Source organism: Patagioenas fasciata, unplaced genomic scaffold (assembly GCF_037038585.1).
Source record: "Patagioenas fasciata isolate bPatFas1 unplaced genomic scaffold, bPatFas1.hap1 Unplaced_3, whole genome shotgun sequence".
Taxonomy (NCBI): Eukaryota; Metazoa; Chordata; class Aves; order Columbiformes; family Columbidae; genus Patagioenas; species Patagioenas fasciata.
The window spans coordinates 641,876-658,665 of NW_027288732.1; positions in this window are offsets into that span (position 1 = coordinate 641,876).

The following is a 16,790-nucleotide window of genomic DNA, read 5'->3' on the forward strand; positions in this document are numbered from 1 at the left end:
GCCGAGCGCCCGCTAGGGGAGGGGGAGCCTGTCAGCCCCGGGCCTGTCACTGCCTGCTGTCCCCCGTGTCACCAGCGAGGCCTCTGAAAAGTTTCCAAAACATCCCCAGACTTGGGTCCAAAGTGGCCAAAAGTCTCCAAGAGACAAGTCGGGAAAAGGATATGGAAGAGAGGGAGAAAGCCAAGGGAGCAGGCCAAAGGGAGGCAAGAGAAAAAAGTAGTGCCGGGCTGCAGGACTGAAATGGAGGAATTGAAAGACGAAAGCCAGGAAGCAGGAGAGTTTGAGAAAAGGAGAGAGGAAAGAAGAGACATGCAGCGAGACGAGGGCTTAGTGAGAGAGGCTGGGACAGAGAACAGGATGAGAAGGAAATAAGGCAAGGCAAGGCTAGGCCAAAGGACGTTTCTTTGATTTATATTTTCTACCACATTCATCTTGAGATGAGAGGAAAGCCATCAGACCATATGGATTAGGCCGAAACAAAAGCCCCGGCTACTTGAGACACTTAGACTAAGCCTAAACCAGAAAGATCTCTCCATAAAGATGGTTTTTATACTGTACTTCCACAATCAGCTGGCAGTACAAAAGAACAAGTGGCAGACATACTTAGGCTGAGACATGGTGGTTTGGTGCAGAGATCATGCATATCATGGGAATATTTCAGCATTTCTGCTCTGGTTTTCAGTGTATTACACCAAAACACCCACCTGATGACATCATTTCAAGAGCAAAAGCAGCAATTTGCAGAATTCAGCTTCTTTGGGGACCTGAGCAATTGCTGAGCTGACAGCAAGTCCTGCTGGGTCCCTGTCACCTGCAGAGTGCCCGCATCCTCACCACGGTAGCGGGCATTGTGACAAAGGTTTTACGTCAGCTGGGTGTGGCAGCCGAGCGCCCGCTAGGGGAGGGGGAGCCTGTCAGCCCCGGGCCTGTCACTGCCTGCTGTCCCCCCTTTCACAAGCGAGGCCTCTGAAAAGTTTCAAAACATGCCCAGACTTGGCTCCAAAGTGGTCAAAAGTCTCCAAGAGACAAGTCGGGAAGAAGGATATGGAAGAGAGGGAGAAAGCCAAGGGAGCAGGCCAAAGGGAGGCAAGAGGAAAAAGTAGTGCCGGGCTGCAGGACTGAAATGGAGGAAATGAAAGACGAAAGCCAGGAAGCAGGAGAGTTTGAGAAAAGGAGAGAGGAAAGAAGAGACATGCAGCCAGACGAGGGCTTAGTGAGAGAGGCTGGGACAGAGAACAGGATGAGAAGGAAATAAGGCAAGGCAAGGCAAGGCAAGGCTAGGCCAAACGAGGTTTCCTTGATTTATATTTTCTACCACATTCATCTTGAGATGAGGAGGAAAGCCATCAGACCTTATGGATTAGGCCCAAACAAAAGCCCCGGCTACTTGAGACACTTAGACTAAGCCTAAACCAGAAAGATCTCTCCATAAAGATGTTTTTTATACTGTACTTCCACAATCAGCTGGCAGTACAAAAGAACAAGCGGAAGATGTACTTAGGCTGAGTCATGGTGGTTTGGTGCAGAGACCATGCATATCATGGGAATATTTCAGCATTTCTGCTCTGGTTTTCAGTGTATTACACCAAAACCCCCACCTGATGACATCATTTCAAGAGCAAAAGCAGCAATTTGCAGAATTCAGCTTCTTTGGGGAACTGAGCAATTGCTGAGCTGACAGCAAGTGCTGCTGGGTCCCTGTCACCTGCAGAGTGCCCGCATCCTCACCACGGTAGTGGGCATTGTGACAAAGGTTCTACGTCAGCTGGGTGTGGCAACCGAGCGCCCGCTAGGGGAGGGGGAGCCTGTCAGCCCCGGGCCTGTCACTGCCTGCTGTCCCCCCTGTCACCAGCGAGGCCTCTGAAAAGTTTCCAAAACATGCCCAGACTTGGGTCCAAAGTGGCCAAAAGTCTCCAAGAGACAAGTCGGGAAAAGGATATGGAAGAGAGGGAGAAAGCCAAGGGAGCAGGCCAAAGGGAGGCAAGAGAAAAAAGTAGTGCCGGGCTGCAGGACTGAAATGGAGGAATTGAAAGACGAAAGCCAGGAAGCAGGAGAGTTTGAGAAAAGGAGAGAGGAAAGAAGAGACATGCAGCCAGACGAGGGCTTAGTGAGAGAGCCTGGGACAGAGAACAGGATGAGAAGGAAATAAGGCAAGGCAAGGCTAGGCCAAAGGACGTTTCTTTGATTTATATTTTCTACCACATTCATCTTGAGATGAGAGGAAAGCCATCAGACCATATGGATTAGGCCCAAACAAAAGCCCTAGCTACTTGAGACACTTAGACTAAGCCTGAACCAGAAAGATCTCTCCATAAAGATGGTTTTTATACTGTACTTCCACAATCAGCTGGCAGTACAAAAGAACAAGCGGCAGACACACTTAGACTGAGACATGGTGGTTTGGTGCAGAGACCATGCATATCATGGGAATATTTCAGCATTTCTGCTCTGGTTTTCAGTGTATTACACCAAAACACCCACCTGATGACATCATTTCAAGAGCAAAAGCAGCAATTTGCAGAATTCAGCTTCTTTGGGGAACTGAGCAATTGCTGAGCTGACAGCAAGTCCTGCTGGGTCCCTGTCACCTGCAGAGTGCCCGCATCCTCACCACGGTAGCGGGCATTGTGACAAATGTTCTACGTCAGCTGGGTGTGGCAGCCGAGCGCCCGCTAGGGGAGGGGGAGCCTGTCAGCCCCGAGCCTGTCACTGCCTGCTGTCCCCCCTGTCACCAGCGAGGCCTCTGAAAAGTTTCCAAAACATGCCCAGACTTGGGTCCAAAGTGGCCAAAAGTCTCCAAGAGACAAGTCGGGAAGAAGGATATGGAAGAGAGGGAGAAAGCCAAGGGAGCAGGCCCAAGGGAGGCAAGTGGAAAAAGTAGTGCCGGGCTGCAGGACTGAAATGGAGGAATTGAAAGACGAAAGCCAGGAAGCAGGAGAGTTTGAGAAAAGGAGAGAGGAAAGAAGAGACATGCAGCCAGACGAGGGCTTAGTGAGAGGGGCTGGGACAGAGAACAGGATGAGAAGGAAATAAGGCAAGGCAAGGCAAGGCTAGGCCAAAGGACGTTTCTTTGATTTATATTTTCTACCACATTTATCTTGAGATGAGAGGAAAGCCATCAGACCATATGGATTAGGCCCAAACAAAAGCCCCGGCTACTTGAGACACTTAGACTAAGCCTAAACCAGAAAGATCTCTCCATAAAGATGGTTTTTATACTGTACTTCCACAATCAGCTGGCAGTACAAAAGAACAAGCGGCAGACATATTTAGGCTGAGACATGGTGGTTTGGTGCAGAGACCATGCATATCATGGGAATATTTCAGCATTTCTGCTCTGGTTTTCAGTGTATTACACCAAAACACCCACCTGATGACATCATTTCAAGAGCAAAAGCAGCAATTTGCAGAATTCAGCTTCTTTGGGGAACTGAGCAATTGCTGAGCTGACAGCAAGTCCTGCTGGGTCCCTGTCACCTGCAGAGTGCCCGCATCCTCACCACGGTAGCGGGCATTGTGACAAAGGTTCTACGTCAGCTGGGTGTGGCAGCCAAGCGCCGGCTAGGGGAGGGGGAGCCTGTCAGCCCCGGGCCTGTCACTGCCTGCTGTCCCCCGTGTCACCAGCGAGGCCTCTGAAAAGTTTCCAAAACATGCCCAGACTTGGGTCCAAAGTGGCCAAAAGTCTCCAAGAGACAAGTCGGGAAGAAGGATATGGAAGAGAGGGAGAAAGCCAAGGGAGCAGGCCAAAGGGAGGCAAGAGAAAACAGTAGTGCCGGGCTGCAGGACTGAAATGGAGGAATTGAAAGACGAAAGCCAGGAAGCAGGAGAGTTTGAGAAAAGGAGAGAGGAAAGAAGAGACATGCAGCCAGACGAGGGCTTAGTGAGAGAGGCTGGGACAGAGAACAGGATGAGAAGGAAATAAGGCAAGGCAAGGCTAGGCCAAAGGACGTTTCTTTGATTTATATTTTCTACCACATTCATCTTGAGATGAGAGGAAAGCCATCAGACCATATGGATTAGGACCAAACAAAAACCCCGGCTACTTGAGACACTTAGACTAAGCCTAAACCAGAAAGATCTCTCCATAAAGATGGTTTTTATACTGTACTTCCACAATCAGCTGGCAGTACAAAAGAACAAGCGGCAGACATACTTAGGCTGAGACATGGTGGTTTGGTGCAGAGACCATGCATATCATGGGAATATTTCAGCATTTCTGCTCTGGTTTTCAGTGTATTACACCAAAACACCCACCTGATGACATCATTTCAAGAGCAAAAGCAGCAATTTGCAGAATTCAGCTTCTTTGGGGAACTGAGCAATTGCTGAGCTGACAGCAAGTCCTGCTGGGTCCCTGTCACCTGCAGAGTGCCCGCATCCTCACCACGGTAGCGGGCATTGTGACAAAGGTTCTACGTCAGCTGGGTGTGGCAGCCGAGCGCCCGCTAGGGGAGGGGGAGCCTGTCAGCCCCGGGCCTGTCACTGCCTGCTGTCCCCCCTGTCACCAGCGAGGCCTCTGAAAAGTTTCCAAAACATGCCCAGACTTGGGTCCAAAGTGGCCAAAAGTCTCCAAGAGACAAGTCGGGAAGAAGGATATGGAAGAGAGGGAGAAAGCCAAGGGAGCAGGCCCAAGGGAGGCAAGTGGAAAAAGTAGTGCCGGGCTGCAGGACTGAAATGGAGGAATTGAAAGACAAAAGCCAGGAAGCAGGAGAGTTTGAGAAAAGGAGAGAGGAAAGAAGAGACATGCAGCCAGACGAGGGCTTAGTGAGAGAGGCTGGGACAGAGAACAGGATGAGAAGGAAATAAGGCAAGGCAAGGCTAGGCCAAAGGACGTTTCTTTGATTTATATTTTCTACCACATTCATCTTGAGATGAGAGGAAAGCCATCAGACGTTATGGATTAGGCCCAAACAAAAGCCCCGGCTACTTGAGACACTTAGACTAAGCCTAAACCAGAAAGATCTCTCCATAAAGATGGTTTTTATACTGTACTTCCACAATCAGCTGGCAGTACAAAAGAACAAGTGGCAGACATACTTAGGCTGAGACATGGTGGTTTGGTGCAGAGACCATGCATATCATGGGAATATTTCAGCATTTCTGCTCTGGTTTTCAGTGTATTACACCAAAACACCCACCTGATGACATCATTTCAAGAGCAAAAGCAGCAATTTGCAGAATTCAGCTTCTTTGGGGAACTGAGCAATTGCTGAGCTGACAGCAAGTCCTGCTGGGTCCCTGTCACCTGCAGAGTGCCCGCATCCTCACCACGGTAGCGGGCATTGTGACAAAGGTTCTACGTCAGCTGGGTGTGGCAGCCGAGCGCCCGCTAGGGGAGGGGGAGCCTGTCAGCCCCGGGCCTGTCACTGCCTGCTGTCCCCCCTGTCACCAGCGAGGCCTCTGAAAAGTTTCCAAAACATGCCCAGACTTGGGTCCAAAGTGGCCAAAAGTCTCCAAGAGACAAGTCGGGAAGAAGGATATGGAAGAGAGGGAGAAAGCCAAGGGAGCAGGCCCAAGGGAGGCAAGAGGAAAAAGTAGTGCCGGGCTGCAGGACTGAAATGGAGGAATTGAAAGAGGAAAGCCAGGAAGCAGGAGAGTTTGAGAAAAGGAGAGAGGAAAGAAGAGACATGCAGCCAGACGAGGGCTTAGTGAGAGAGGCTGGGACAGAGAACAGGATGAGAAGGAAATAAGGCAAGGCAAGGCTAGGCCAAAGGACGTTTCTTTGATTTATATTTTCTACCACATTCATCTTGAGATGAGAGGAAAGCCATCAGACCATATGGATTAGGCCCAAACAAAAGCCCCGGCTACTTGAGACACTTAGACTAAGCCTAAACCAGAAAGATCTCTCCATAAAGATGGTTTTTATACTGTACTTCCACAATCAGCTGGCAGTACAAAAGAACAAGCGGCAGACATACTTAGGCTGAGACATGGTGGTTTGGTGCAGAGACCATGCATATCGTGGGAATATTTCAGCATTTCTGCTCTGGTTTTCAGTGTATTACACCAAAACACCCACCTGATGACATCATTTCAAGAGCAAAAGCAGCAATTTGCAGAATTCAGCTTCTTTGGGGAACTGAGCAATTGCTGAGCTGACAGCAAGTCCTGCTGGGTCCCTGTCACCTGCAGAGTGCCCGCATCCTCACCACGGTAGCGGGCATTGTGACAAAGGTTCTACGTCAGCTGGGTGTGGCAGCCGAGCGCCCGCTAGGGGAGGGGGAGCCTGTCAGCCCCGGGCCTGTCACTGCCTGCTGTCCCCCGTGTCACCAGCGAGGCCTCTGAAAAGTTTCCAAAACATGCCGAGACTTGGGTGCAAAGTGGCCAAAAGTCTCCAAGAGACAAGTCAGGAAGAAGGATATGGAAGAGAGGGAGAAAGCCAAGGGAGCAGGCCAAAGGGAGGCAAGAGAAAAAAGTAGTGCCGGGCTGCAGGACTGAAATAGAGGAATTGAAAGACGAAAGCCAGGAAGCAGGAGAGTTTGAGAAAAGGAGAGAGGAAAGAAGAGACATGCAGCCAGACGAGGGCTTAGTGAGAGAGGCTGGGACAGAGAACAGGATGAGAAGGAAATAAGGCAAGGCAAGGCTAGGCCAAAGGACGTTTCTTTGATTTATATTTTCTACCACATTCATCTTGAGATGAGAGGAAAGCCATCAGACCATATGGATTAGGCCCAAACAAAAGCCCCGGCTACTTGAGACACTTAGACTAAGCCTAAACCAGAAAGATCTCTCCATAAAGATGGTTTTTATACTGTACTTCCACAATCAGCTGGCAGTACAAAAGAACAAGCGGCAGACATACTTAGGCTGAGACATGGTGGTTTGGTGCAGAGACCATGCATATCGTGGGAATATTTCAGCATTTCTGCTCTGGTTTTCAGTGTATTACACCAAAACACCCACCTGATGACATCATTTCAAGAGCAAAAGCAGCAATTTGCAGAATTCAGCTTCTTTGGGGAACTGAGCAATTGCTGAGCTGACAGCAAGTCCTGCTGGGTCCCTGTCACCTGCAGAGTGCCCGCATCCTCACCACGGTAGCGGGCATTGTGACAAAGGTTCTACGTCAGCTGGGTGTGGCAGCCGAGCGCCCGCTAGGGGAGGGGGAGCCTGTCAGCCCCGGGCCTGTCACTGCCTGCTGTCCCCCGTGTCACCAGCGAGGCCTCTGAAAAGTTTCCAAAACATGCCCAGACTTGGGTGCAAAGTGGCCAAAAGTCTCCAAGAGACAAGTCAGGAAGAAGGATATGGAAGAGAGGGAGAAAGCCAAGGGAGCAGGCCAAAGGGAGGCAAGAGAAAAAAGTAGTGCCGGGCTGCAGGACTGAAATAGAGGAATTGAAAGACGAAAGCCAGGAAGCAGGAGAGTTTGAGAAAAGGAGAGAGGAAAGAAGAGACATGCAGCCAGACGAGGGCTTAGTGAGAGAGGCTGGGACAGAGAACAGGATGAGAAGGAAATAAGGCAAGGCAAGGCTAGGCCAAAGGACGTTTCTTTGATTTATATTTTCTACCACATTCATCTTGAGATGAGAGGAAAGCCATCAGACCATATGGATTAGGCCCAAACAAAAGCCCCGGCTACTTGAGACACTTAGACTAAGCCTAAACCAGAAAGATCTCTCCATAAAGATGGTTTTTATACTGTACTTCCACAATCAGCTGGCAGTACAAAAGAACAAGCGGCAGACATACTTAGGCTGAGACATGGTGGTTTGGTGCAGAGACCATGCATATCATGGGAATATTTCAGCATTTCTGCTCTGGTTTTCAGTGTATTACACCAAAACCCCCACCTGATGACATCATTTCAAGAGCAAAAGCAGCAATTTCTAGAATTCAGCTTCTTTGGGGAACTGAGCAATTGCTGAGCTGACAGCAAGTCCTGCTGGGTCCCTGTCACCTGCAGAGTGCCCGCATCCTCACCACGGTAGCGGGCATTGTGACAAAGGTTCTACGTCAGCTGGGTGTGGCAGCCGAGCGCCCGCTAGGGGAGGGGGAGCCTGTCAGCCCCGGGCCTGTCACTGCCTGCTGTCCCCCGTGTCACCAGCGAGGCCTCTGAAAAGTTTCCAAAACATGCCCAGACTTGGGTCCAAAGTGGCCAAAAGTCTCCAAGAGACAAGTCGGGAAGAAGGATATGGAAGAGAGGGAGAAAGCCAAGGGAGCAGGCCAAAGGGAGGCAAGAGAATAAAGTAGTGCCGGGCTGCAGGACTGAAATGGAGGAATTGAAAGAAGAAAGGCAGGAAGCAAGAGAGTTTGAGAAAAGGAGAGAGGAAAGAAGAGACATGCAGCCAGACGAGGGCTTAGTGAGAGAGGCTGGGACAGAGAACAGGATGAGAAGGAAATAAGGCAAGGCAAGGCTAGGCCAAAGGACGTTTCTTTGATTTATATTTTCTACCACATTCATCTTGAGATGAGAGGAAAGCCATCAGACCATATGGATTAGGCCCAAACAAAAGCCCCGGCTACTTGAGACACTTAGACTAAGCCTAAACCAGAAAGATCTCTCCATAAAGATGGTTTTTATACTGTACTTCCACAATCAGCTGGCAGTACAAAAGAACAAGCGGCAGACATACTTAGGCTGAGTCATGGTGGTTTGGTGCAGAGACCATGCATATCATGGGAATATTTCAGCATTTCTGCTCTGGTTTTCAGTGTATTACACCAAAACACCCACCTGATGACATCATTTCAAGAGCAAAAGCAGCAATTTGCAGAATTCAGCTTCTTTGGGGAACTGAGCAATTGCTGAGCTGACAGCAAGTCCTGCTGGGTCCCTGTCACCTGCAGAGTGCCCGCATCCTCACCACGGTAGCGGGCATTGTGACAAAGGTTCTACGTCAGCTGGGTGTGGCAGCCAAGCGCCCGCTACGGGAGGGGGAGCCTGTCAGCCCCGGGCCTGTCACTGCCTGCTGTCCCCCCTGTCACCAGCGAGGCCTCTGAAAAGTTTCCAAAACATGCCCAGACTTGGGTCCAAAGTGGCCAAAAGTCTCCAAGAGACAAGTCGGGAAGAAGGATATGGAAGAGAGGGAGAAAGCCAAGGGAGCAGGCCCAAGGGAGGCAAGAGAAAAAAGTAGTGCGGGGCTGCAGGACTGAAATGGAGGAATTGAAAGACGAAAGCCAGGAAGCAGGAGAGTTTGAGAAAAGGAGAGAGGAAAGAAGAGACATGCAGCCAGACGAGGGCTTAGTGAGAGAGGCTGGGACAGAGAACAGGATGAGAAGGAAATAAGGCAAGGCAAGGCTAGGCCAAAGGACGTTTCTTTGATTTATATTTTCTACCACATTCATCTTGAGATGAGAGGAAAGCCATCAGACCATATGGATTAGGCCCAAACAAAAGCCCCGGCTACTTGAGACACTTAGACTAAGCCTAAACCAGAAAGATCTCTCCATAAAGATGGTTTTTATACTGTACTTCCACAATCAGCTGGCAGTACAAAAGAACAAGCGGCAGACATACTTAGGCTGAGACATGGTGGTTTGGTGCAGAGACCATGCATATCATGGGAATATTTCAGCATTTCTGCTCTGGTTTTCAGTGTATTACACCAAAACACCCACCTGATGACATCATTTCAAGAGTAAAAGCAGCAATTTGCAGAATTCAGCTTCTTTGGGGAACTGAGCAATTGCTGAGCTGACAGCAAGTCCTGCTGGGTCCCTGTCACCTGCAGAGTGCCCGCATCCTCACCACGGTAGCGGGCATTGTGACAAAGGTTCTACGTCAGCTGGGTGTGGCAGCGGAGCGCCCGATAGGGGAGGGGGAGCCTGTCAGCCCCGGGCCTGTCACTGCCTGCTGTCCCCCGTGTCACCAGCGAGGCCTCTGAAAAGTTTCCAAAACATGCCCAGACTTGGGTCCAAAGTGGCCAAAAGTCTCCAAGAGACAAGTCGGGAAGAAGGATATGGAAGAGAGGGAGAAAGCCAAGGGAGCAGGCCCAAGGGAGGCAAGAGGAAAAAGTAGTGCCGGGCTGCAGGACTGAAATGGAGGAATTGAAAGAGGAAAGCCAGGAAGCAGGAGAGTTTGAGAAAAGGAGAGAGGAAAGAAGAGACATGCAGCCAGACGAGGGCTTAGTGAGAGAGGCTGGGACAGAGAACAGGTTTAGAAGGAAATAAGGCAAGGCAAGGCTAGGCCAAAGGACGTTTCTTTGATTCATATTTTCTACCACATTCATCTTGAGATGAGAGGAAAGCCATCAGACCTTATGGACTAGGCCCAAACAAAAGCCCCGGCTACTTGAGACACTTAGACTAAGCCTAAACCAGAAAGATCTCTCCATAAAGATGTTTTTTATACTGTACTGCCACAATCAGCTGGCAGTACAAAAGAACAAGCGGAAGATGTACTTAGGCTGAGACATGGTGGTTTGGTGCAGAGACCATGCATACCATGGGAATATTTCAGCATTTCTGCTCTGGTTTTCAGTGTATTACACCAGAACACCTACCTGATGACATCATTTCAAGAGCAAAGCAGCAATTTGCAAAATTCAACTTCTTTGGGGAACTGAGCAATTGCTGAGCTGACAGCAAGTCCTGCTGGGTCCCTGTCACCTGCAGAGTGCCCGCATCCTCACCACGGTAGCGGGCATTGTGACAAAGGTTCTATGTCAGCTGGGTGTGGCAGCCGAGCGCCCGCTAGGGGAGGGGGAGCCTGTCATCCCCGGGCCTGTCACTGCCTGCTGTCCCCCCTGTCACCAGCAAGGCCTCTGAAAAGTTTCCAAAACATGCCCAGACTTGGGTCCAAAGTGGCCAAAAGTCTCCAAGAGACAAGTCGGGAAGAAGGATATGGAAGACAGGAAGAAAGCCAAGGGAGCAGGCCCAAGGGAGGCAAGAGGAAAAAGTAGTGCCGGGCTGCAGGACTGAAATGGAGGAATTGAAAGACGAAAGCCAGGAAGCAGGAGAGTTTGAGAAAAGGAGAGAGGAAAGAAGAGACATGCAGCCAGACGAGGGCTTAGTGAGAGAGGCTGGGACAGAGAACAGGATGAGAAGGAAATAAGGCAAGGCAAGGCTAGGCCAAAGGACGTTTCTTTGATTTATATTTTCTACCACATTCATCTTGAGATGAGAGGAAAGCCATCAGACCATATGGATTAGGCCCAAACAAAAGCCCCGGCTACTTGAGACACTTAGACTAAGCCTAAACCAGAAAGATCTCTCCATAAAGATGGTTTTTATACTGTACTTCCACAATCTTCTGTCAGTACAAAAGAACAAGCGGCAGACATACTTAGGCTGAGACATGGTGGTTTGGTGCAGAGACCATGCATATCATGGGAATATTTCAGCATTTCTGCTCTGGTTTTCAGTGTATTACACCAAAACACCCACCTGATGACATCATTTCAAGAGCAAAAGCAGCAATTTGCAGAATTCAGCTTCTTTGGGGAACTGAGCAATTGCTGAGCTGACAGCAAGTCCTGCTGGGTCCCTGTCACCTGCAGAGTGCCCGCATCCTCACCACGGTAGCGGGCATTGTGACAAAGGTTCTACGTCAGCTGGGTGTGGCAGCCGAGCGCCCGCTAGGGGAGGGGGAGCCTGTCAGCCCCGAGCCTGTCACTGCCTGCTGTCCCCCCTGTCACCAGCGAGGCCTCTGAAAAGTTTCCAAAACATGCCCAGACTTGGGTCCAAAGTGGCCAAAAGTCTCCAAGAGACAAGTCGGAAAGAAGAATATGGAAGAGAGGGAGAAAGCCAAGGGAGCAGGCCAAAGGGAGGCAAGAGGAAAGAGTAGTGCCGGGCTGCAGGACTGAAATGGAGGAATTGAAAGACGAAAGCCAGGAAGCAGGAGAGTTTGAGAAAAGGAGAGAGGAAAGAAGAGACATGCAGCCAGACGAGGGCTTAGTGAGAGAGGCTGGGACAGAGAACAGGATGAGAAGGAAATAAGGCAAGGCAAGGCAAGGCAAGGCTAGGCCAAAGGACGTTTCTTTGATTTATATTTTCTACCACATTCATCTTGAGATGAGAGGAAAGCCATCAGACCATATGGATTAGGCCCAAACAAAAGCCCCGGCTACTTGAGACACTTAGACTAAGCCTAAACCAGAAAGATCTCTCCATAAAGATGGTTTTTATACTGTACTTCCACAATCAGCTGGCAGTACAAAAGAACAAGCGGAAGATGTACTTAGGCTGAGACATGGTGGTTTGGTGCAGAGACCATGCATATCATGGGAATATTTCAGCATTTCTGCTCTGGTTTTCAGTGTATTACACCAAAACACCCACCTGATGACATCATTTCAAGAGCAAAGCAGCAATTTGCAAAATTCAACTTCTTTGGGGAACTGAGCAATTGCTGAGCTGACAGCAAGTCCTGCTGGGTCCCTGTCACCTGCAGAGTGCCCGCATCCTCACCACGGTAGCGGGCATTGTGACAAAGGTTCTATGTCAGCTGGGTGTGGCAGCCGAGCGCCCGCTAGGGGAGGGGGAGCCTGTCATCCCCGGGCCTGTCACTGCCTGCTGTCCCCCCTGTCACCAGCAAGGCCTCTGAAAAGTTTCCAAAACATGCCCAGACTTGGGTCCAAAGTGGCCAAAAGTCTCCAAGAGACAAGTCGGGAAGAAGGATATGGAAGACAGGAAGAAAGCCAAGGGAGCAGGCCCAAGGGAGGCAAGAGGAAAAAGTAGTGCCGGGCTGCAGGACTGAAATGGAGGAATTGAAAGACGAAAGCCAGGAAGCAGGAGAGTTTGAGAAAAGGAGAAAGGAAAGAAGAGACATGCAGCCAGACGAGGGCTTAGTGAGAGAGGCTGGGACAGAGAACAGGATGAGAAGGAAATAAGGCAAGGCAAGGCTAGGCCAAAGGACGTTTCTTTGATTTATATTTTCTACCACATTCATCTTGAGATGAGAGGAAAGCCATCAGACCATATGGATTAGGCCCAAACAAAAGCCCCGGCTACTTGAGACACTTAGACTAAGCCTAAACCAGAAAGATCTCTCCATAAAGATGGTTTTTATACTGTACTTCCACAATCTTCTGTCAGTACAAAAGAACAAGCGGCAGACATACTTAGGCTGAGACATGGTGGTTTGGTGCAGAGACCATGCATATCATGGGAATATTTCAGCATTTCTGCTCTGGTTTTCAGTGTATTACACCAAAACACCCACCTGATGACATCATTTCAAGAGCAAAAGCAGCAATTTGCAGAATTCAGCTTCTTTGGGGAACTGAGCAATTGCTGAGCTGACAGCAAGTCCTGCTGGGTCCCTGTCACCTGCAGAGTGCCCGCATCCTCACCACGGTAGCGGGCATTGTGACAAAGGTTCTACGTCAGCTGGGTGTGGCAGCCGAGCGCCCGCTAGGGGAGGGGGAGCCTGTCAGCCCCGGGCCTGTCACTGCCTGCTGTCCCCCCTGTCACCAGCGAGGCCTCTGAAAAGTTTCCAAAACATGCCCAGACTTGGGTCCAAAGTGGCCAAAAGTCTCCAAGAGACAAGTCGGGAAGAAGAATATGGAAGAGAGGGAGAAAGCCAAGGGAGCAGGCCAAAGGGAGGCAAGAGGAAAGAGTAGTGCCGGGCTGCAGGACTGAAATGGAGGAATTGAAAGACGAAAGCCAGGAAGCAGGAGAGTTTGAGAAAAGGAGAGAGGAAAGAAGAGACATGCAGCCAGACGAGGGCTTAGTGAGAGAGGCTGGGACAGAGAACAGGATGAGAAGGAAATAAGGCAAGGCAAGGCAAGGCAAGGCTAGGCCAAAGGACGTTTCTTTGATTTATATTTTCTACCACATTCATCTTGAGATGAGAGGAAAGCCATCAGACCATATGGATTAGGCCCAAACAAAAGCCCCGGCTACTTGAGACACTTAGACTAAGCCTAAACCAGAAAGATCTCTCCATAAAGATGGTTTTTATACTGTACTTCCACAATCAGCTGGCAGTACAAAAGAACAAGCGGCAGACATACTTAGGCTGAGACATGGTGGTTTGGTGCAGAGACCATGCATATCATGGGAATATTTCAGCATTTCTGCTCTGGTTTTCAGTGTATTACACCAAAACACCCACCTGATGACATAATTTCAAGAGTAAAAGCAGCAATTTGCAGAATTCAGCTTCTTTGGGGAACTGAGCAATTGCTGAGCTGACAGCAAGTCCTGCTGGGTCCCTGTCACCTGCAGAGTGCCCGCATCCTCACCACGGTAGCGGGCATTGTGACAAAGGTTCTACGTCAGCTGGGTGTGGCAGCGGAGCGCCCGATAGGGGAGGGGGAGCCTGTCAGCCCCGGGCCTGTCACTGCCTGCTGTCCCCCGTGTCACCAGCGAGGCCTCTGAAAAGTTTCCAAAACATGCCCAGACTTGGGTCCAAAGTGGCCAAAAGTCTCCAAGAGACAAGTCGGGAAGAAGGATATGGAAGAGAGGGAGAAAGCCAAGGGAGCAGGCCCAAGGGAGGCAAGAGGAAAAAGTAGTGCCGGGCTGCAGGACTGAAATGGAGGAATTGAAAGGTGAAAGCCAGGAAGCAGGAGAGTTTGAGAAAAGGAGAGAGGAAAGAAGAGACATGCAGCCAGACGAGGGCTTAGTGAGAGAGGCTGGGACAGAGAACAGGTTTAGAAGGAAATAAGGCAAGGCAAGGCTAGGCCAAAGGACGTTTCTTTGATTCATATTTTCTACCACATTCATCTTGAGATGAGAGGAAAGCCATCAGACCTTATGGACTAGGCCCAAACAAAAGCCCCGGCTACTTGAGACACTTAGACTAAGCCTAAACCAGAAAGATCTCTCCATAAAGATGTTTTTTATACTGTACTGCCACAATCAGCTGGCAGTACAAAAGAACAAGCGGAAGATGTACTTAGGCTGAGACATGGTGGTTTGGTGCAGAGACCATGCATACCATGGGAATATTTCAGCATTTCTGCTCTGGTTTTCAGTGTATTACACCAGAACACCTACCTGATGACATCATTTCAAGAGCAAAGCAGCAATTTGCAAAATTCAACTTCTTTGGGGAACTGAGCAATTGCTGAGCTGACAGCAAGTCCTGCTGGGTCCCTGTCACCTGCAGAGTGCCCGCATCCTCACCACGGTAGCGGGCATTGTGACAAAGGTTCTATGTCAGCTGGGTGTGGCAGCCGAGCGCCCGCTAGGGGAGGGGGAGCCTGTCATCCCCGGGCCTGTCACTGCCTGCTGTCCCCCCTGTCACCAGCAAGGCCTCTGAAAAGTTTCCAAAACATGCCCAGACTTGGGTCCAAAGTGGCCAAAAGTCTCCAAGAGACAAGTCGGGAAGAAGGATATGGAAGACAGGAAGAAAGCCAAGGGAGCAGGCCCAAGGGAGGCAAGAGGAAAAAGTAGTGCCGGGCTGCAGGACTGAAATGGAGGAATTGAAAGACGAAAGCCAGGAAGCAGGAGAGTTTGAGAAAAGGAGAGAGGAAAGAAGAGACATGCAGCCAGACGAGGGCTTAGTGAGAGAGGCTGGGACAGAGAACAGGATGAGAAGGAAATAAGGCAAGGCAAGGCTAGGCCAAAGGACGTTTCTTTGATTTATATTTTCTACCACATTCATCTTGAGATGAGAGGAAAGCCATCAGACCATATGGATTAGGCCCAAACAAAAGCCCCGGCTACTTGAGACACTTAGACTAAGCCTAAACCAGAAAGATCTCTCCATAAAGATGGTTTTTATACTGTACTTCCACAATCTTCTGTCAGTACAAAAGAACAAGCGGCAGACATACTTAGGCTGAGACATGGTGGTTTGGTGCAGAGACCATGCATATCATGGGAATATTTCAGCATTTCTGCTCTGGTTTTCAGTGTATTACACCAAAACACCCACCTGATGACATCATTTCAAGAGCAAAAGCAGCAATTTGCAGAATTCAGCTTCTTTGGGGAACTGAGCAATTGCTAAGCTGACAGCAAGTCCTGCTGGGTCCCTGTCACCTGCAGAGTGCCCGCATCCTCACCACGGTAGCGGGCATTGTGACAAAGGTTCTACGTCAGCTGGGTGTGGCAGCCGAGCGCCCGCTAGGGGAGGGGGAGCCTGTCAGCCCCGGGCCTGTCACTGCCTGCTGTCCCCCCTGTCACCAGCGAGGCCTCTGAAAAGTTTCCAAAACATGCCCAGACTTGGGTCCAAAGTGGCCAAAAGTCTCCAAGAGACAAGTCGGGAAGAAGAATATGGAAGAGAGGGAGAAAGCCAAGGGAGCAGGCCAAAGGGAGGCAAGAGGAAAGAGTAGTGCCGGGCTGCAGGACTGAAATGGAGGAATTGAAAGACGAAAGCCAGGAAGCAGGAGAGTTTGAGAAAAGGAGAGAGGAAAGAAGAGACATGCAGCCAGACGAGGGCTTAGTGAGAGAGGCTGGGACAGAGAACAGGATGAGAAGGAAATAAGGCAAGGCAAGGCAAGGCAAGGCTAGGCCAAAGGACGTTTCTTTGATTTATATTTTCTACCACATTCATCTTGAGATGAGAGGAAAGCCATCAGACCATATGGATTAGGCCCAAACAAAAGCCCCGGCTACTTGAGACACTTAGACTAAGCCTAAACCAGAAAGATCTCTCCATAAAGATGGTTTTTATACTGTACTTCCACAATCAGCTGGCAGTACAAAAGAACAAGCGGAAGATGTACTTAGGCTGAGACATGGTGGTTTGGTGCAGAGACCATGCATATCATGGGAATATTTCAGCATTTCTGCTCTGGTTTTCAGTGTATTACACCAAAACACCCACCTGATGACATCATTTCAAGAGCAAAGCAGCAATTTGCAAAATTCAACTTCTTTGGGGAACTGAGCAATTGCTGAGCTTACACCAAGTCCTGCTGGGTCCCTGTCACCTGCAGAGTGCCCGCATCCTCACCACG